The sequence below is a fragment of the Lactuca virosa genome, chromosome 9 (assembly GCF_052849685.1).
Source record: "Lactuca virosa cultivar CGN04683 chromosome 9, Lactuca_virosa_CGN04683_v6, whole genome shotgun sequence".
NCBI lineage: Eukaryota > Viridiplantae > Streptophyta > Magnoliopsida > Asterales > Asteraceae > Lactuca > Lactuca virosa.
The window spans coordinates 114,960,878-114,982,837 of NC_136434.1; positions in this window are offsets into that span (position 1 = coordinate 114,960,878).

Consider the following 21,960-nt stretch of genomic DNA (forward strand, 5'->3'; position numbering starts at 1 on the left):
TGGGCTGTTGATATTTTATTGGACTCTCATGGATGAAGGCCCATGAAAGGGATTGGGCCCAATTTGGAAAATTGGGCCATATTTGGGCTTTGGGTGATTATTTTGGAAATTAGGCTTTTTGGACAATTGGATTGGGCCTTGGCCTTAGGCCAAGTTGGGTAGAGGGTAAAAAGGTCTTTTCTTCTAGTTTGGACTCTTAGTGTGAGTCGGGATCCAATTATTAATTGGATGTTATTTTTTGGTTCATAGCGCGAGGATTTTAGCGGGCCAACAGCCAGAGATTTACCAGTGGGATTCAACAGTGTGGGGTGAGTTTCCTCACCATCTTTAGCAGGTTTAAGAAACCAATGCAGACCCATTATTTGTTATGTGGAATGCTAGTTGTCTTTGTGATGCTTGCATGAAAGACCAGGATCTGGCCCCTGGCAATTTTATGAAAGACAAGGACGTGGCCCCTGATAATTATATGAAAGACCAGGATCTGGCCCCTGGTATTTGTATGAAAGACCGGGATTTTGCCCTCGTCATTGCAAGGGAAGACCATGATTTGGCGCATGGCAGGAAATGATTGTAATACTATGATTTGGCCCATAGCATTCACTTTCTCATGTATGGTATGTGGTATTTTGAGGAACTCACTAAGCTTTGTACTTACGGTTTTTATGGTTACGGTTTCAGGTACTTCCGGTTCGAAAGGGAAGAGCACGACTTGATCGCAGCGCATCCACCCATGTTTCCACATCATGATGATTTTTGGACTGTACTTTGATAACTGTTTTCTTATTAAAGTATTTTCAAATATTTGGATAAGCAGATATTGAATGTCGACTTAAATATAATTAATGTTTTGGTTGAATTAAAAATGAAATTTTTATCTCCTAATTTTTGGTCGTTACAAGTTGGTATTAGAGCTAAGGCACGGGTCTATGTGTTCGACGGGGACGTCAAACCCTATAATGGGGGGTGAAGGTGGGTTGCACCTGAACCCACATCGGCTTGGAAGGAGAACAAAGCATTTCCTTATAAGGGGTGTGGATACCTTCCTTGTAACAATGTGTTTTAAAGTCGTGAGGGCAGCAGATCCCATAATAACTATGCTGTTAAGCGTGCCCTGCGAAAGAAATCCAGGGATGGGTGACCCCCTGGGAAGTTTTCGTGCTGGGAGTCCAAAGCGGAAAATATTGTGATACGTGTCGTAGGGGGATGTTAAAAATGGTATCAGAGCCTTGGTTTGAGGGATTCGAGCACACTCTCGAGTGTGACTGAACTTAAACTGGGGAATTGGTAATTTTTCTTAAAAAGAAAACGAGTTTTAAAAAGATTTTTGAAAAAGGAAAGAAATTTTTAAAAGGATTTTTGGTAAAGACAAAGGGGGTGTGATGCGTGCAATCGGCCGAGCTCAAGTAAGTGATTCCTAGAATACCTATACATGTTTGTTTTGATTATATGTTATGAGAATTTCAAGCTAGGATGAGGCTAGGGACACTTTCAGGAATTGCATGATAGATTGGCCTGATATGTGATGCCTTGTAGCCTCAGGAAGCATTGGATGCTATGCTAGATTGGGAATATGTATTGGTATCAGTAATTGCTAAGTGTATGCGTTAAACATTGTATATGGTTAGGATCATATAGCCCTAGAATGATTGATTTGGCCTTATTTCCTGTTCCTCGTTTGGCTGTGGTCCTAGGGAAGAGTCTTTTATTCGACAATCTATTTGATTCTGTATTGTGTATAATTTGCATGCATAAGGCAACCGACAGTGAGAGTGGAAGTTCCTAGCATGAGTTGTAGTATGTGAGTTTGAGGGTTTTTTGGTTATTCTATGGATTGGAGTGCTTCTGCATGAATGCTGATTGCTTTGTGCTTGGTGGAACTCTTAAGTGATGTGAGTTAGCTATTAGGTGAATATGTTAAGTCACATGTGACAAAGGTTGAATAATCTCAGAGTGATGGATTTGACCCTGTTACACAGCTCTCGTTTGAGTCTAACCGTTGTAGCGATGAGTCTTTTACTCGAAGGATTATATGAGATTTGTTGCATGTGATTGTATTCATGAGGCAGTTAACTGACATTATGGGGAGTTCTTCAGCAGCTGATGGCAGGGTGAGGTCGGAAACCTTAGAAAGCCTAGGAAATGCTTCAATGGGTTTTGTTGCGCTGTTTAGCGAGTGCTTGGAGTATCGGTTGAGAAGATGACTTAAAGGAAGGATGATTCTCCAGGAAAGTATGGTTAGGTGTGGAAGGTAGTATTGAGCCTGTACTACTGAAAGAACATGATACATACTCGAATCGGGGAGAGTCTTGGAGAATCTAGGAAGCCTGTGGGATGAGGATTCTTAGATATGTTCTGATCATTTATATGGTTGTTCTTCAGAATGGTGATGAGCACTTGGGAAGGAGGTTCGGGTTCGGATTCAGGATTAGGTGTAGGTGTTGGGCCGATCGATGAGCACATGCGGGAGTTCATCTTATCGGAGATTACCCACGGTATTTTGGAATGGACTCCTGTAATCTTTGGTTCGGTCAAGGAAGGAATTTTGGAGCTCTTGGATGGTTGTCTCGGGGATTTTCATACCGAGATTGTAGCGGGGCAGTCGGGGGCTCATCTGGAGCCCAAAGCTTATGGAACCTTAGAATCCTTTAGAAAGAAGGATCATATTGCTAGTTCTTGTCATATAGGATCAGAGGTGGGTTATGCACCATGTTTTCAGGGGGATCGATCCCATGATTGGATTTCCGCAGAGGTTTCGCGAGCCTTATGCGAGGAGTTACCCGAAATCATTGGGTGTGTCACTGATAGATTGGTCGCCAAGTTCGGGGGTTGGACCTTGGTTGTTCAGACAGTTGATGGGATGGTCGGGGTAACCAAGGAGTAGGAGATTGGTTCGGATAGGCAACTGGGGAGGAGGAAGCGCACTCATGGTCTGACTCGACGATTTGAGCAGTTGGACGTTGCCATGGCTAGTGTTAGAGACCCGAGGGGCCGTGATGTTTGCACGAAGGATGAAGGGGCGCAGGAGCATGTGCGTGGAAAGTCTAAGTGCGGTAGATGCGGACGAAAGGGCCACCTCCTCCAAGAATGCACTCTGGAGGTAGAATTGTGTCATCGTTGTCGTCATCTTGGTCATATCAGGTCGAATTGCCGACGCTCAGTGCTTGGGGCAGCTTGGGTTCAATCGCAGGTACTTCGGCAGGAAGAGGAGGTCATGATTTCTTCAGATGCTATCGCGGGTATATAATCTTTTGCTTTTATCTTGATTATTATTTGTATTTATATCACTTTGATATTTTTTGGGTATGGGTATGTAACATCCCAAAATTTAAGGCCAAAAATTTCATTTAAATTAAGTTATTGCATAAAACCGATCAATATAAAAACTTTCATAATAATATCCCATGTCAAACCAAAGGGTCAATAATCAAAACATAGTATCATAAAACCATATCAGAGTGTAATCCCAAGGATCCAGTGTGCGGAAAACATAGTGTGATGCGCTGCGACCAAGCCGACACCTTTTCTTTGAAACAATGTACCTGAAACACATAACACATAACACGGTAAGCACGCATGCTTAGTGAGTTTCCCAAAATACCACATATACATATTAGCCACTCGAGGCTATAGCTCTGTAAGACCTTCCGGTCAATGTGTCTTAGTGGGACCTTCCGGTCCCATATCTCTGGTAGACCTTCCGGCCCTACCATGACTTGCCTTCCGGCCTCAACTCTGATTGCCTTCCGACCATAACTCTGTCGACCTTCCGGTCCCAAATCATACAGCATATACATATCACATAAGTCACATAGCTCACACGAATATATAAGACCTTCCGGTCACATATCACATAAGTCACATAGCTCATACAAATATATAAGACCTTCCGGTCACATATCACATAAAGTCTCATAACTCATTCATACACATAAGACCTTCCGGTCACACCTAGTTACCATTCCTGGTAAAGTATAGTGAGAAAACTCACCTGACACTTTCTGAAGTCCCGCAGACTCAATCCCACACTGCTGAAGTCCTGCAGACTCAACTCCAGCTGCTGGATAACAGATTCCCGATCTGTCGATATCAAAACATCACCCAATTAATAATTGGGTCCCACTACATAATCATAAGTACCTACTTTGGATAATTACTACATTACCCCAGGCTTGTCTTTATTTAAGCCCAAGGCCCAATCCTTAGGCCCAAAGTCAACTGGGAATCAAAGCCCAACATATGGCCCAATTTTCCAAACTGGGCCCAAGCCTATACATGGTCTTATTCTAAGGCCCAACATTATATAATCATTAAGGCCCAAACTATGGCCCATTTATGGCCCAATTTTCCAAATTGGGCCCAAACCCCTTACATGGGCCTTACCCTAGGCCCATTAAATTATTCTAGTCCAATTGCTTGACTTTGGATGGTCCATTAGTAACCCAATCATCAAGGCCCAATAAAGAGGCCCAACAATAAACCCAAGTGAAATTAGGGTTTCACATAAAATGACGATTAGGGTTAAGTGTTTCTCACTTAACCCATTAAGGAGTTAATCCATTAAGTCCATCATTCTTCTAAATAAGTCATATGGTGTGATTGGGCTTAATCACACAATTCCATTATTCCAATGGCCCAAAAGTGGGTCCCAATAAGTCCAAGCCCATAAATCCAATATTAGGGTTTTCTAAACCCTAATTAGGGTTTTCTAAACCCTAATTAGGGTTTCCAACCCCATCTTAGCCCAATAGGCCCAATTGACATGTCTTTTGATCAATTAAGGTTTTGCTAGGCCCATTAGGGTTTCACTAATCGGGCACCACCCATTGCCACCTCGGGTAGTGGTGGTCAACGGTGGCTCACGGCGGCGGCCACCACCTCACGGTGGTGGTTAGGGTTTCTAGTCCAATCGAGTCCAAGCATCCCACACGACACCCAAACACAAATAAGCACACCGCCACCCAACGCGGCGGCTGGTGGCGGCAGTCACCACCTCACGGTGGTGGTTTCAAATTTCTTTTCATTATTTCATTTTTGTTACAATGTACAATGCGAAATACCAAAAGCAACACACACACACACTAAAATACACCCACCCACGGTGGTTCATGGTGGCAGCCACCACCTCACGATGGTGGTGGTGGCTGTTCTTGTGATTTCCGGCCAAACTAAGCCACCCACGACACAAACACAACACGTACAGCCGTAGCAGCAGCACAAACACTCATCCTTTGCTCGAAAACCAACCCAAATCACCCACCTGCGGTGAGCGGAGACGGTGGTGGTGAAACAACGACGCTTCCGGCGACTGGTGGCTGTTCTTCTTCATTCCCGACATTCTGTCGCCGACCTTCGTCCTCAGCCTCAACAGCAGCGGCGACAATGGTGCTCCGATGGCGAAGTTGCGGGTGGCGGCTGGAGGCGCTCCGTCGTCGTCTTCAGCAGCGACGGCTATCGGCGACTCGTCTTCTCATCGGAATAGACCATAGCGGTAGTAGCGAGGCGGTCCTCGATAATGCCGACACCAAGAGCCATCAGTGGTGCTGGTGGCCGGAGCTAATAGTGGCGGCTGGGGGTAAAGAGAGGAAGTGGCGGCTGTATGGTGGGGGCATAAGGATGGAGCGGCGACTGTTCTCTCTTAGGGTTAGGGTTACACACCCTTTAAATACCCGCCTCCATCTACAAGTTTCCCATAATGACAATAATAGTCCCTGCCTTTCAATTCTCTTTCAAATGAAATCCAAAACTTACATTTTAGCCCTCCCTTCCATAATTCCTTACAAAATAAAACCCCTAATTTACAAAACAGCCCCTAAGCCTCTAAAATCCCTTCAAATGAAGTCCAGAAGCTACAATTTAGTCCCCGCCCTCATTAATACTTACAAATTAAGTCCGGATTTTACACTTTTAACCCCCAGTCTCTTGAAGTGTGACAGTTAGCTCCACGAGACCATCATTTGATATATAATTATTTATTTTAGGGCTATTATTCATTCATTAATTTGTTTATTTATTTAATAAATAAACAGGGTGTTACAACTCTCCCCCACTTAAATTAGATTTCGTCCTCGAAATCACTCCTCACTATTTCTTATATGCCAAACCACTTCTAGTAACATGATCCGTCTTGGACACACCCTAGCCTTAGCAGGGTAGTTGTGACCAATCTTTGCAATGCCCTAATATCCTCATATGAATGAATTCCTCGCAACAGGATCACATCTACTTCGTCTGAATCTACTATCTAGAGATGGTCTGATTCCTTGACATACCACTCATATTGAATCATCATCGACGAATCCAGTCTGTTTATCCCTCAACTGTCTATTCAACTTCTGATAGTTCGAGGTTCTCACTATAAAACAGGATCACAAACCTAATTATCTCTGCAAATCACTTGTACCTGGCCGAGGCTCAGATACTCCTGTTGTGAGTGACTTGTCACTCCTCAAATCATCTAGCTATTCCGTCCGTACTCGCACCCTGAAGCACAAATGCTAACACTGCCCAAACGCTGAAACTGCTCGAACACTGAACTGCCTGAGGAAGTATGCTGCTACATAGTTGTTTCCCAAAATCTATCGAGACCTCCCTAGTCTCAGTTCATCCGTCAGTCATCTGAATTTACCGGGTTCCGGCCCAGCTGCGGAGCCAAAGGACCCCCACTTAGTCGCCTCACACGACTTCTGAATGAAATCCTTCTCTGGAACTAGTTGTGACTAGTTATTATGCCACTGTGGTTCTAACAACCTCCTGGCCTAATCAATCGGGTCCATGCGTCGAATCCTGTCATCATCCAATCCAAGACTAAAAGTGATTGCTACCTAACCAATGGTAGCCTTATATCACAAACGACCTTAAGCAGTCCATTGCCTCCCTGATCTCATAACTGTAGTGACGTCCCTACAGTCTCATTACTGGCTTAACCATCTCTAATCCATTTGGGTAAATCCGAAATCCAATACGTGGATTTCCATATCCTCAATGTTGCACCCGAACTGGTGCGTACTACTGTTCATTTTGCGTCCTAACAACGCGCTCAAGCTATCTACCAACTTAGTGAATGCTACGGCTACACCCGTAGACTTACAACACTCTATCACTATCAGGCTGCTAGTGAATGCTACGGCTACACCCGCAGACTTACAACACTCTAATACTATCTGACTGCTAGCGAATGTTACGACTACACCCGCAGACTTACAACACTCCCCATGCTAACTGACCACTAGTGAATGCTACGGCTACCCCCGTAGTCTTACAACACTTTCCACACTACCTGATCGCTAGTGAATGCTACGGCTACCCCCGTAGTCTTACAACACTTCCCATGCTAACTGACCACTAGTGAATGTTACGGCTAGCCCCGTAGTCTTACAACACTTTCCACACTACCTGATCGCTAGTGAATGCTACGGCTACCCCGTAGTCTTACAACACTTCCCATGCTAACTGACCACTAGTGAATGCTACGGCTACCCCCGTAGTCTTACAACACTTCCCAAACCGGGTCGAACATGCACTCGACCTAACACTCAATCGAACTTGAGTCCTAACTGAATCTCTAATCTGGTTCCCAAAACATGCTATCACGTGACCCCACTGTATCAGTACCTCGCCCATGCCCATGACCAAAGCGTCATAGTAAACCACGAAATCATCTACACCCTCTAGCAGGGTGAAAATCGGTGCCTTGCACAACCGCTGTCTGAGAGCCTCGAATGCTGCCTGCTGCTCAGGCCCCCAACAAAGGGCCACCAACTTCTTGGTCAGTCGGGTCAAAGGAACTACAATCTCGAAGAAGTCCCGTATAAATCTCCGGTAATAACCCGCTAGACCCAGGAAACTCCGAATTCCAGTTAGAGATCTCGGAATCTCCCACTGCATCACGACCTCTATCTTGGCCGGATCGACCAGAATACCCTTCTGGTTGACAAGGTGCCCAAGAGATTGCACCTCGCGCAACTAGAACTCACATTTGGAGAACTTTACAAGAAGTCACTCCCCCACTTAGATTCGACTAAGTCTTCACGGAACGCGAGAATTGAAGGGTTCCCAATCCTTCTCGCTTTCTAATATCCCACTGATGACAACATGTGCTTACCAATGCTAGCGATTAATCACCGATTAAACCTTGAGATCGCCCATCCTCGGAAATCTTGATGAGTACTCTGGAAATCTGGTCCAGTCTGACACCTCCATCCATCTCCCATGTTGTCAACTGAAGGCTTTAATCTCCACTCTGGCTGACGAGTCCTCGTTCCCACTTCTAATCTCGGAGCACCACTGAACTCTAACCGAACACAAACCATGCAAGAAATGCAATTCTCTTGAACATCCGATGACCAACCACTTATGCATCTAACACCCGCAACGAAATCCAATATCTTCATGCTACCAGTCCTCCCATAGCAACGGTAGTGCCTTGAACTTCGAAGTTCATCCATACACAATTGTCGACCATACCTGAACCATGATAGAATCATTGAACGCTGACTTCACTGGAGAACTATAGCTCTACTCCTGACCGAGTATCCTCTAAATAATTCTTCTGCATAGATCTCGACAAAGATCCGGAATGATAACGGTACACGCGGAACCCACTCCGCATGATGCGTCCCTCTGTGGGTTCATCAAGGACTTTTCGGCAGGCAGGATGGCATATATGATCCTTGATAATCCAAACACTAGCAGAAAACCGACCCGAGATCTGACCTATCCCAACTCACTCACGATTCCAAAGCGGTACATATTCCCATCATCCATCTGTTAGCAGTAGAAGATGACATACCCGCAACATCTGGTGGAATACTGATCACCTTCAACTGTCATGATCAACCCTGCCACACTTGTACCAGTCCAAACCCTTGGAGTGACAAACTCCCTCGTGCACTTTCTCATACGCGTTGCACTGACTCCGGCCCTGTTGGCCCTTCACCCGATGATCGGGGATCACGGGTCTCTCCCCGAGACCCTCTACTATACTCACCTGGCACGGCCCTCTCTTCCCATGGCACTCCAAACCAATCTCGCATCTACAAACTCTTGGAAATCATATCCTTCAGGGTCTTACACCCTGTCACACTCACTAACTCACTTGCCAATGGATAAGCTGCAACACTGGAACATCCTTTATCCCTAAACTAGGTCACAAACTCTTCCCTGAAGCTTCTCAGATTCTCCAAGACCCTCACCGATTCGAGTATGGATCCTGTGCTTTCAGTAGTACGGGCCCAATACTACCTTCCACACATATCCATACTTTCCTCAGCAATCCTCCCGGATCCTCCAGGTCACCTCCTCAACTGATACACCCAAGTTTCACTGAGCCTTACTACTAACCACTGAATCATATCCTAGGCTTTCCTAGGTTCCCGAACTCCCCCAGTCCTTAGCTACTGAAAGATTACCAGTAATGTCAACTAGCTACCTCTTGAATATAGCTAGCTCACATTGCTAAGAGTCACACAAAGCAAGCAACATTCAGACAATGGAAAATCTAACCATCCTATTCCAATCAAACCTTTCTATCCTCTACTTAGGGATCTGTACATGCAATTCAAAGGCTCATACAATCAGACATAACCTAAACAGGCTATCCTATTACTAACTGATCAGTACTGTCATGCAGCTCAACAAGCACATACAGCAGACATATAAGACATCTTCCTAGATCCTTAGCCCTAATTTAGCATGCAGTTCTCATACACATACAACGAGCATATAACACATCCTCCCTAGATCCTTAGCCTAATCTAGCATGCAGTCCTCATAATCATATCATAATATAGCATATCATAACATGTATGGGTATCTTGGGGAAAACTTACTTGAGCTTGGCTGATTGCACACATCACACACTTTGTTCTTTTCAAAGTTGTTTTCTCTTTCAAATTATTTTCAAACTTCCTTTCATAAAATGATTTTACTTTTGAAAATTTTCATACCAAGTCCTTAGTTTGAGTTCAGACACACCCGAAAGTGTGTTCGAATCCCTCAAACCAAGGCTCTGATACCAACTTGTAACATCCCAAAATTTAAGGCCAAAAATTTCATTTAAATTAAGTTATTGCATAAAACCGATCAATATAAAAACTTTCATAATAATATCCCATGTCAAACCAAAGGGTCAATAATCAAAACATAGTATCATAAAACCATATCAGAGTGTAATCCCAAGGATCCAGTGTGCGGAAAACATAGTGTGATGCGCTGCGACCAAGCCAACTCCTTTTCTTTGAAACAATGTACCTGAAACACATAACACATAACACGGTAAGCACGCATGCTTAGTGAGTTTCCCAAAATACCACATATACATATTAGCCACTCGAGGCTATAGCTCTGTAAGACCTTCCGATCAATGTGTCTCAGTGGGACCTTCCGGTCCCATATCTCTGGTAGACCTTCCGGCCCTACCATGACTTGCCTTCCGGCCTCAACTCTGATTGCCTTCCGACCATAACTCTGTCGACCTTCCGGTCCCAAATCATACAGCATATACATATCACATAAGTCACATAGCTCACACGAATATATAAGACCTTCCGGTCACATATCACATAAGTCACATAGCTCATACAAATATATAAGACCTTCCGGTCACATATCACATAAGTCTCATAACTCATTCATACACATAAGACCTTCCGGTCACACCTAGTTACCATTCCTGGTAAAGTATAGTGAGAAAACTCACCTGACACTGCTGAAGTCCCGCAGACTCAATCCCACACTGCTGAAGTCCTGCAGACTCAACTCCAGCTGCTGGATGACAGATTCCTGATCTGTCGATATCAAAACATCACCCAATTAATAATTGGGTCCCACTACATAATCATAAGTACCTACTTTGGATAATTACTACATTACCCCAGGCTTGGCTTTATTTAAGCCCAAGGCCCAATCCTTAGGCCCAAAGTCAACTGGGAATCAAAGCCCAACATATGGCCCAATTTTCCAAACTGGGCCCAAGCCTATACATGGTCTTATTCTAAGGCCCAACATCATATAATCATTAAGGCCCAAACTATGGCCCATTTATGGCCCAATTTTCCAAATTGGGCCCAAACCCCTTACATGGGCCTTACCCTAGGCCCATTAAATTATTCTAGTCCAATTGCTTGACTTTGGATGGTCCATTAGTAACCCAATCATCAAGGCCCAATAAAGAGGCCCAACAATAAACCCAAGTGAAATTAGGGTTTCACATAAAATGACGATTAGGGTTAAGTGTTTCTCACTTAACCCATTAAGGACTTAATCCATTAAGTCTATCATTCTTCTAAATAAGTCATATGGTGTGATTGGGCTTAATCACACAATTCCATTATTCCAATGGCCCAAACGTGGGTCCCAATAAGTCCAAGCCCATAAATCCAATATTAGGGTTTTCTAAACCCTAATTAGGGTTTCCAACCCCATCTTAGCCTAATAGGCCCAATTGACATGTCTTTTGATCAATTAAGGTTTTGCTAGGCCCATTAGGGTTTCAGTAATCGGGCACCACCCATTGCCACCTCGGGTAGTGGTGGTCAACGGTGGCTCACGACGGCGGCCACCACCTCACGGTGGTGGTTAGGGTTTCTAGTCCAATCGAGTCCAAGCATCCCACACGACACCCAAACACAAATAAGCACACCGCCACCCAACGCGGCGGCTGGTGGCGGCAGGAGGCGGCAGCCACCACCTCACGGTGGTGGTTTTAAATTTCTTTTCATTATTTCATTTTTGTTACAATGTACAATGCGAAATACCAAAAGCAACACACACACACACACACACTAAAATACACCCACCCACGGTGGTTCATGGTGGCAGCCACCACCTCACGGTGGTGGTGGTGGCTGTTCTTGTGATTTCCGGCCAAACTAAGCCACCCACGACACAAACACAACACGTACAGCCGTAGCAGCAGCGCAAACACTCATCCTTTGCTCGAAAACCAACCCAAATCACCCACCTGCGGTGAGCGGAGACGGTGGTTGTGAAACAACGACGCTTCCGGCGACTGGTGGCTGTTCTTCTTCATTCCCGACATTCTGTCGCCGACCTTCGTCCTCAGCCTCAACAGCAGCGGCGACAATGGTGCTCCGATGGCGAAGTTGCGGGTGGCGGCTGGAGGCGCTCCGTCGCCGTCTTCAGCAGCGACGGCTATCGGCGACTCGTATTCTCATCGGAATAGACCACAGCGGCAGTAGCGAGGCGGTCCTCGATAATGCCGACAACAAGAGCCATCAGTGGTGCTGGTGGCCGGAGCTAATAGCGGCGGCTGGGGGTAAAGAGAGGAAGTGGCGGCTGTATGGTGGGGGCATAAGGATGGAGCGGCGACTGTTCTCTCTTAGGGTTAGGGTTACACACCCTTTAAATACCCGCCTCCATCTACAAGTTTCCCATAATGACAATAATAGTCCCTGCCTTTCAATTCTCTTTCAAATGAAATCCAAAACTTACATTTTAGCCCTCCCTTCCATAATTCCTTACAAAATAAAACCCCTAATTTACAATACAACCCCTAAGCCTCTAAAATCCCTTCAAATGAAGTCCAGAAGCTACAATTTAGTCCCCGCCCTCATTAATACTTACAAATTAAGTCTGGATTTTACACTTTTAACCCCCAGTCTCTTGAAGTGTGACAGTTAGCTCTACGAGACCATCATTTGATATATAATTATTTATTTTAGGGCTATTATTCATTCATTAATTTGTTTATTTATTTAATAAATAAACAGGGTGTTACAGGGTAAGCAATTTTCTCTAGGTCAGTTCTCTGTTTTTTCCTGGGTTATATTATTAAGAAGAATTATATGCCATTTTGAATGCCAAGAGTCATTCGTGGGTCGTATCTTGCTGAGTGGGATTCATTTGTTTGGGTGATTGTTCCGGTTCTTCGTTGGGTTCAGTTCAGGGGTTTTGATTGAGAGATCTTTAGTCGAATTAGCAGGATTAGTTCTTCAGCAAAGTCGGAGTGCGGGCGTGATAACATTGTTCAGGTGGGATTGGCAGTCGTCCACGGTAGGACCTTTGAATCCAGTCACTACCGATGCTAGGAAAGGAACGGTAGCCAGAAGATGAAAGTGGCAACCATATAAGCTTGTTTGGTCATTGGAAGTGCCAGTGGAATTTTATTATCACAAGGGTTGGTGATGGTTAGAATTCAGAGATTTTGCGGAGGATCGGGAGTTGGGGTGTGAAGATTCGCCAATTCAGAGCAAGGGTTATGGTCTTTGTCTCCAGCATAAAGGACTTAAGGATTTGGTGCGGTATCATGGGAAGTGATTGGGGTTATCGAAATTGCTAAGATTTCGGGGAATGTTCACGTGGATTTCAATAGTTGGGCGATCATCGAGATTGGCTAGTAATGGAACACTAGTATTGGTAAGCACATGTCATCGTCGGTTCATGTTATACGAAGGTAATATTGGTTGGGAATCCATCAATTTTTGTGGGATGGGAGAGCTTCAATGAATCCAAGTAGGGGAGAATCGTTCAGAATTTTGGGACCTGGATCGGGGGTGGAACTAGGGTAAGTTTTACATCCCATTCAGGAGGAGAGACAACTCAAATGGCCGTCGGGATTGAAGTTGTGTAAGTTGGGAGTTCGGGAAACTACCAACAACTGGTTGGCGTTTTCTTTGTGATGTATAGCAAGCTTGTGGATGGATCCAGGTTGAGGGTTGTGTTAGAGCCTCGCTACCTGTTCTTGTTTGATGAAGGCTTTAGGGTTCGAAGCATGACCCGGACACCTGATTAGAATTCAGTCGGATGCGGGTTCAACTCACGATGATTGGGGTTGAGATGGTATAGGTGTGGTAAGACCATGGCTGGTTTGATGTGTTTGAAGACTACGAGATGGCCGTAGCATTCACTGGATTGGTAGATAGGATAGAAGTGTTGTAAGACTATGGTGGGATCGTAGCATTCACCAGTTTGAGGTAGTCTATCATTGAGGTGGTCATGAGTATAAAGGAGGATCAGTTCGTGCCTTGGGCAGGACGGACATGGTTGTAGGAGAGCATTTCTATGTCTTAGGAGGAGGACCATTGGGGTCTGAGGCGGGGTTGGGCATGTGTAGCTCTAGTAGGGGTGGGACCCGTGGGCGAGGCCCGTGTGATTATGTCAATGCAAGTGAGACCTGGTAGAGACCGTTTGGGTCGAAGTATTGGCTCATGGTTTTTGTAAGAATAGTTATGTGGTCAGTGTGTGGCACAGAGTGATGCATAGGCTAGGTTAGCCTTGTTAGTTGGACTCTTAGGAACCTGGTGGCTGGACCAGGTGTGAGACTGGCAGTCTCAACGGTGGCTGGGGATCTATATATCCAGGTTTAGTAGAGGGTTGCCATGAATCAGAAAATTTTAGATGAAATGCAAGTGTAAATCCTTGGATCTACGGTTACAAATTATGTACCGAGTTGGCTTTTGGTGGGAAATTGCATTGGGAATCGCGAGTGCATATGTGCAAGGTCTTTATTTTCAGTAAGATACGAATTAAGGAATCTATATGCCAAGGGCATCAATTGAAGCGTTGAGGGTAAAAAAAGGATGTTTTCGGTTCTGGTGGTAGAAAAAGCCTTTGTTATCGTGTTTTGGAATGATTCTACATATGTGTGGGTCGGGCAAGTTATGGGACTTCAGTATTATAACATAAGCGTATTGTTTCAGCAGATAGGGAAGCAGTGACTTGTTCAACACTAGAAGGTTTAACTCCCAGATTGTCTCTCGTTGTTCATTATGTTCACGGAATTGTTAACATCAGGATGAGCCTCTTCTTGGAGGAATATCTAATCCCTTTCATCAAGTGAAAGTTTCCGGCATCAACAAATGGTTTGTGATTCTGTTTTCTAGTGGGAGCCCCAGGTTATCAGAAGTTGAGTAGTCAGTTTGGAAGACAAGTGGAATGGAAATAACAGTGGTTCAGTATGGGTGGTCTGTTGGGGAGTCAGACTAATTCAAGATTTCAGAATTCGGGAAAAGTAGAAGTGGTTATTGAACCGGGTATTAATCTAGGTTGAGAAAGGATTCGTTCATCATCAAGTTTGGAAAGCCATGTTAAGGTTTAGTTTGGTTGCCTTTGGGAAGGCTGTTTATTCTGCAGGGGATTAATTTAGGCTGAGAAAGGATTCGTTCATCATCAGGTTTGGAGAGCGCTGTTAAGGTTTGGTTTGGTTGCCTTTGGGAAGGCTGTTGTATGCTCGGGGTTGTGGTTGTGTTGCTTAGGCTGTCTGGCGTGCTTGGGACATCAAGAAATGATTTTGAGGACGAAATCTAATTTAAGTGGGGGAGAGTTGTAACACTTGATTCATTGTACTTTTCAGTTTAGACCCTTGGGGTGTAATGTTTTGCAGAATTGCTCCCTGGGGGCAGAATTGTCAACTTCAGGATAGATGGAGTACGTTGAGCGTACTCCTTATACGTTGGGCTTACTAGCAGATGGTGGTCGTGGAGCTCATCCATGTGTGCTGGGCTTACGTGGAGTACGCTTAACGTACGTGAGCAAGTTGGAAACCCTAATTTTAGGGCTTGTACACTATATAAACCATAAGATAGCCTCTTTTGGCCTTGTTTAACCAATCTCCATACCTTTGAAAAACCTAGTTCGTCCCTTGCCATTGTATGGTGCTTTTGAGTTATTGTTTTGATCATTGGTGGGTGTTGTGCATCTTGAAGTGGTAGAAGAAGAAGAAGCTTGAAGACTCATTCTTTGGAGGAGAGCCTTGAGAACCAGCTTTAGCACCTCCATTTTGTGGCTTTTGAGGTATAAAGTTCAAAGCTTGTCATCTCATTTCATAGATCTATTCCTTGGCTTGCTTTTGGATATTTTGGTTGGTTTTGTGAGCTAAGGACGTTTATGGAGCTTATCCTTGTAGATCTGGGCATATTAAGGGTTTCTTAAGCATAAAGGTGCAAACCTTATGGTAGGTTTGGTCTCATGCATGTGTTCAATCATTTATTAATCTCTTTTGAGCTCTAGAGCCCCATTAAGCCATTCATGAACGTAAAGCTGGCAACTTTACGTGATAAACCACCTTAAGGAAGTCATATCTAAGTTTGGGTTGAAATCTTAATCGATTAAGAGCTGAATGTTAGAAGTGGGCCAAGTTGGTGGAGTACGTTGGGCATACAAGCAGGTACACTACACGTACAAGCCCTAAAGCGAGTACGTTGAGTGTATGAGCTGAGTACGCCCCGCGTACTCAACATATTGGGCTTCAAACTTTGGGGCTCTCGGTTTTGGGCCATGTTGGAATTTAGTTGTCTTGGGCCTTGTTGGGCCATCAAAATTCTATTGTTGGGTTGTTGATATTTTATTGGACTCTCATACGTAAAGTCCCATGAAAGGGATTGTGCCCAATTTGGAAAATTGTGTCATATTTGGGCTTTGTGTGATTATTTTGGAAATTTGGTTTTTTGGACATTTGGATTGGGGCTTGGCCTTGGGCCTAGAGATGCAAACGGGGGCGGATATTGGCGGAGGCTGTAGAATCCGTCCATACTCGACCTCCGATCCCGAAACCCATCCCCCCCGCCTCGCCTAATCCCCGACGGGTTCATGTGAAAAAATCCCCGCCGGGTACGGAGCACCCGCTGGATACCCGTTTAGTAGAAAAAGTCGAAAAAATAATATGTAAATATGAAAAATATAGATACTTTAAGCTCACTGTATCATTTTCAATTCCAATTATACTCAACAAATTTTGTATAGTGATAAATAATTTGTAGAAACAACAAATCATGTTTCTTAACATGAAGACCAAACAAATGCTACGAGTCCATATGAGTGCATATATACATCAATTTCATGAACTGGACTAAATAACTTCAATAAGTAAGCAATTAACACCTGCCGAGGAAAGCTGATGGAATCTTTTTCATGTTTGTACAAATAGAACATTAACATCATTTTTCTGATATGTCAATTCTAGACTTCACATACATACATACAAGTGCTTAGTGCTTACATAGGAATCAAGTGCTTCAAGAGAAATCGATTTAATCCAGACAAAAGAAATACATCCAGACATTTGTTCTCAACAATAACTCTATTGCAGAAGAGAAATTGAGTTTAAGTACAAAAATCAAGTTATGCAACATAATCAAATCAAGTCCATGAAGTGGCTAAGATCTTGCGACGAAAATCGGGGTCGGGAACATGAGATGGGATGTCCTGAAGTAAATCCTCCATGATTTATGATGTCGTTCCTTTAATTCTTATTAGATAGAGAATGAGAGGTTAAAGATTGAAAAGTCGACTTTGAGTCTTCCACTAAAAATCATTTAGATGAAGGTTTTCAAATGGAAAAGATTGAAGAATTGAATTACTGATACCCTACATCTCTCATATGTATGTCAGCTGAGTGCTGATTGTTGTAGAAATCGAAGGGTTGCCGCCGAATCGAAGAGTTAATATCGAGTTGGGAGTATAGGGCTCTTGGGCTGATAAATACATGATTTTCGATATATATATATATATATATATATATATATATATATATATATATATATATATCGGTTTTTAAATGGGCGGAGAGTCTCATACCCGTCACCGAACCGCCCCTACTTTGGTTATAAAATTCCATACCCGTCCGCGCCCCGTTACCCGTTAAAACGGGTAATACCCGCCCCGTTAGGGTCCGGTACCCGTGGGTACCCGAATCCGCGGGTCAAAATTGCATTTCTACTTGGGCCAAGTTGGGTAGAGGGTAAAAAGGTCTTTTAATCTAGTTTGGACTATTAGTGTCAGTCGGGATCCAATTATTAATTAGATGTTATTTTATGGTTGATAGTGCGGGGATTTTAGCGGGCCAACAACCTTAGATTTATCTGTGGGATTCAACAGTGTGAGGTGAGTTTCCTCACCATGTTTAGTGGGTCTAAGGCACTAATGTCGGGCCATTGTTTGTTATGTAGAATGCTAGTTGTCTTTGTGATGCTTGCATGAAAGACCAGGATCTGACCCCTAACAATCTTATGAAAGACCAGGATGTGGCCCCTGGAAATTGTATGAAAGAGCAGGATCTGGCCCCTGACATTTGTATGAAAGACCGGGATTTGGCCCTCGGCATTGTAACATCCATAAAATTTTGAAAATTTTAAAACTTTTAAATAAATCCAAAAACCATCATTCATTATAAATTGTTTTCAAAATAGTTCAACATCAGAGAAATCCCAGAAATCATAAAACAAATATGAGGAGGTGCACGATCACGCATTCGCCTTCCCGCGATCCTCAGAAGTACCTGAAACATAATCCAAAACTGTAAGCCCAAAGCTTAGTGAGTTTCCCCCAAAATACCAATCATAATACCAAAACCAGAATAATATCACAAACAACATGCATTCAGAGCCTTCAACCTCACTGGAACACCCCCACCGTCCTACAGTCTACCTAGTACGCTCACAAAGCCTACATCATGACTGGTACGTTCATAGAACCTACAACATGACTGGTATGACACCTTAGGCCTTCATCCTATCTGGAACGTTCTCCGGGCCTTCGGCCTGACCGGTACGTCCCACTGGCCTTCAGTCTATTCGGGACGCCCTGGGTCTGTTGGCATTCAGCACGAAGCAGGTCCGCCTCAACCTACCCACACATAACATGTCGACATATACATAACAATTAAACATATAACTAAACAATCATGCAAACAGACATATCTTACAAATCACTAAGTATAGCATCATCCTATTATCAGGATACAGATCTAACAGATCACTACAATACTCACACACGCAATAATCGGGATAGCAATCCAAAGGGCCGGCCTTGGTGCCTTCGAACCAACAATTATAATGAGGAACACTCACCTTACAAGCAGCTGAACTAATAAGATCTAACTCCGAATCCCAGCGCCCTAATCAAAGCCTACAACTAGCATGACTAACCCATCAAAACCTCAAAATACCCAAAATTCCCTCAAAAGTCAAACTTGGTCAACCATGGTCAAAGTCAAGGTCAACAGTCCATGTTGACCTAACTCGTCGAGTGTACCTACCAACTCGTCGAGTTCCTTTAGTACTTAGAGAAACGGGGGAAACCCAAGCCAACTCGCTGAGTTATCAAGACAACTCGTCGAGTTCCTACAGTATCCAGAATAGCGGGAAAACTCGAGCAAACTCACCGAGTTGTCAGTACAACTCGTCGAGTTTTCCCAACTTAACTCATCCAGTCCTTTTTCGTCCTTTCCAAAGCTTAAGAATGCGGATCTAGAACCCAAGAGCTGGAAAAACCACGTAAAGTTGCTAACTTTATGTCCATGCGTAACACAAAGAGGCTAAAACACTCAAAGAAGGCTTAACAACGGCCTAAAGCATAAATGGGGGCCTATAACATGATAAAGCTTGAAGTTTTAGGCCCAAAGAGGCCACAAAGCATCCAGATCTGAAGTGACAACTTCAATAAATGCCCAAACCCAAGAATGATTCCAATATGAGCCAAAAATGACAATAAACCTCCAAGGGGAAGATCTAAGCAATAAATGACCAAGGTATTGACTTTATACCTTAAAATGGTTGCAATAACAGAGAAGATTCCGGATCTACAGCCTTTCTCTCAATCAAGCCTCTTTAAACTCCAAGCTCCTTCAAAAGATCACCAAGAATCACTCTTCAAGCTCACAAACACAAAAAGGGAGAGAATGCACAAATTAGGGTTTCTCTGGACAGAGGGGGCGGATAAGGAGGCCACCCAAAGGCCATAAGGCCTTTAAATAGGGTGCAACACCCTAAAAATTATTGTTTTATAAACAACCACCAACTTGTCGAATTTTCCTCAACAACTCGTAGAGTTGGTCCAAAAATATGTGCGGCCCAAGAGCTTCCAACACGTCGAGTTGAGGCCATCAACTCGACCAGTTCCAAAGGGGAATTTACCTTTAAGCCATAAATCTCATACCTGGGAGTCGGGATGTTACAGACATTGCCAGAGAAGACCACGATTTGGCCCATGACAGGAAATGATTGTAAGACTATGATTTGGCCCATAACATTCACTTTCTCATGTATGGTATGTGGTATTTTGGGGAACTCACTAAGGTGTCGTCAATATGGTTCATAACCTTGTAGGTTGTTGCATGTAACTTAAACAACTTAACCCACAATGAGTAGGTTATTTTGCTTCCATCTAAGGTTCTGATTTTGTTGTTGATGTTGGAAACAGAATACACAGGATGAAGAGATTGGCTTTTTGCAGTACCTTCTTTGTTACTGTTGTCACCCATGATGATCATGATCAAAGATTAGTAGGGATGAATAGAAGGTAGAAAAGAAACAAAATCAGAGACGATGGAGATCAGAGGCGGCCAAGGTTGAGAGCCATGCTCTGATACCCTAAAAGTGTTCTATACCCCCCTCCTCCCCCCTCCCTCCCCCGGTACAATGATCTACAACCCCATTATCAGTGGCGGAGGGCTTAAGGGGCCAGGGGAGGCCATGGCCCCCCTCCTTTTGAGCCTGGTAACCATAACTTATCACTATGCATCAAATTTTTCTAGAATTAGCTCTATCAATCAATCCTAGAATATAGTAGTCGAAATTCCACAAATTCCAAAAATAAAGAAGGTACGTCATGAAATAGTAGAAATTATACAACAGAAATAAAAAAGTTTAGATATAAATTCCACTACCACACCGGAGTAAAACGTGAAATCGAATCGATAAAATCGTAAAATAGGAGATATTGAGAAGATTGAAGAAGCATCGGACACCGGAGAACTACGCTGGCTCTCCACTCATCGCCGTTCCATTACCCGTCGATCTATTGTCAACTGTAATGGTTATATTTCCTTAGACCTCACTTTACTCATTACGGTTAGTTCTCTTTCTGTCAGCCTGCCACCGCCTGGATTATGTTCTTGTCCACTTTTTTAGTTTTCTCCGCCGTCCACCTCCTAAATTGTTGAAGTGTGTTATATGCTTTTAACCTAATTGTTTTCTCTAAATTATTTTGGTATCTTATATTATTTTATGTTAATTTTAATGTTATTAGTTTTTATTTTCATAATACACGTCAATTATGGTGATATTTAAATACATCGTAGTTTTTTTAATTATTTTAAAGTAATTTGTATATATAAAAGTATTTCTTAATATAAAACTCCTCATGGCTTGTAAACAAAAAAATAGATAATGTTCGGCCCCCTAGTTTTAAGTCTTGTGTTTCGCCCCTGCCCGTTATAAAGGGAAAACAATCCCTTAATCAAGGCTACAAATTAGGAGACAAATTAGAAAGATACAATGTATACTATAAATACAACGTCTAATAGATATGTCAAAACATGGGATTCACCAAGTAGCCTTCATCATGCTTACCAACTAGATCTCGAGGAGAAACTCCATGTTGAAGAGGAGAGCATTTATATGATACAATTCCATGAGCCTAACCTACAGTCATCTCCACAAACGCAAGACCCACAAGAATTAGACGTTGCCTATTACGTAACACCAATAGGCCTCATCGGTTCCTTTCCAAAGACCAAGTCACCACCATGTATACGTTCATACACATGAAGAGAAAGGAGAATTCAATGCAGAAATTTGGGGATTAATCCAGCAACTACCATTCACTTTCATTATACAAGTTCTTGTTTAGTTGATTAGTTGGTTAATTTTTATCTCCTATGTATTTGTATTTGACTTTAGGAATAAAAAGTATCAAAAAATAGCTCCAATCTACGTCTCGAAATTGACCATCTCGAAAAGAGTCGCTATCATATAAAACTTATACATATATCATCTATATACATTAACAAATATAGGTACACGTAATTTGACAAAAAAATATAATAATAATAACAACATACATCAAGTCGCGGTTTAATTCCTTTTTATTGAATGTCGTCATATTTTAAGAAAAAGAATTATCATCATAAAAAAGTGATACTCAATTATTCATCAGTGTTCATATTACGGAACTTTTATCATTAAAAGACTTCTACTTTTTAAAGATTGCCATCATAAAATGATT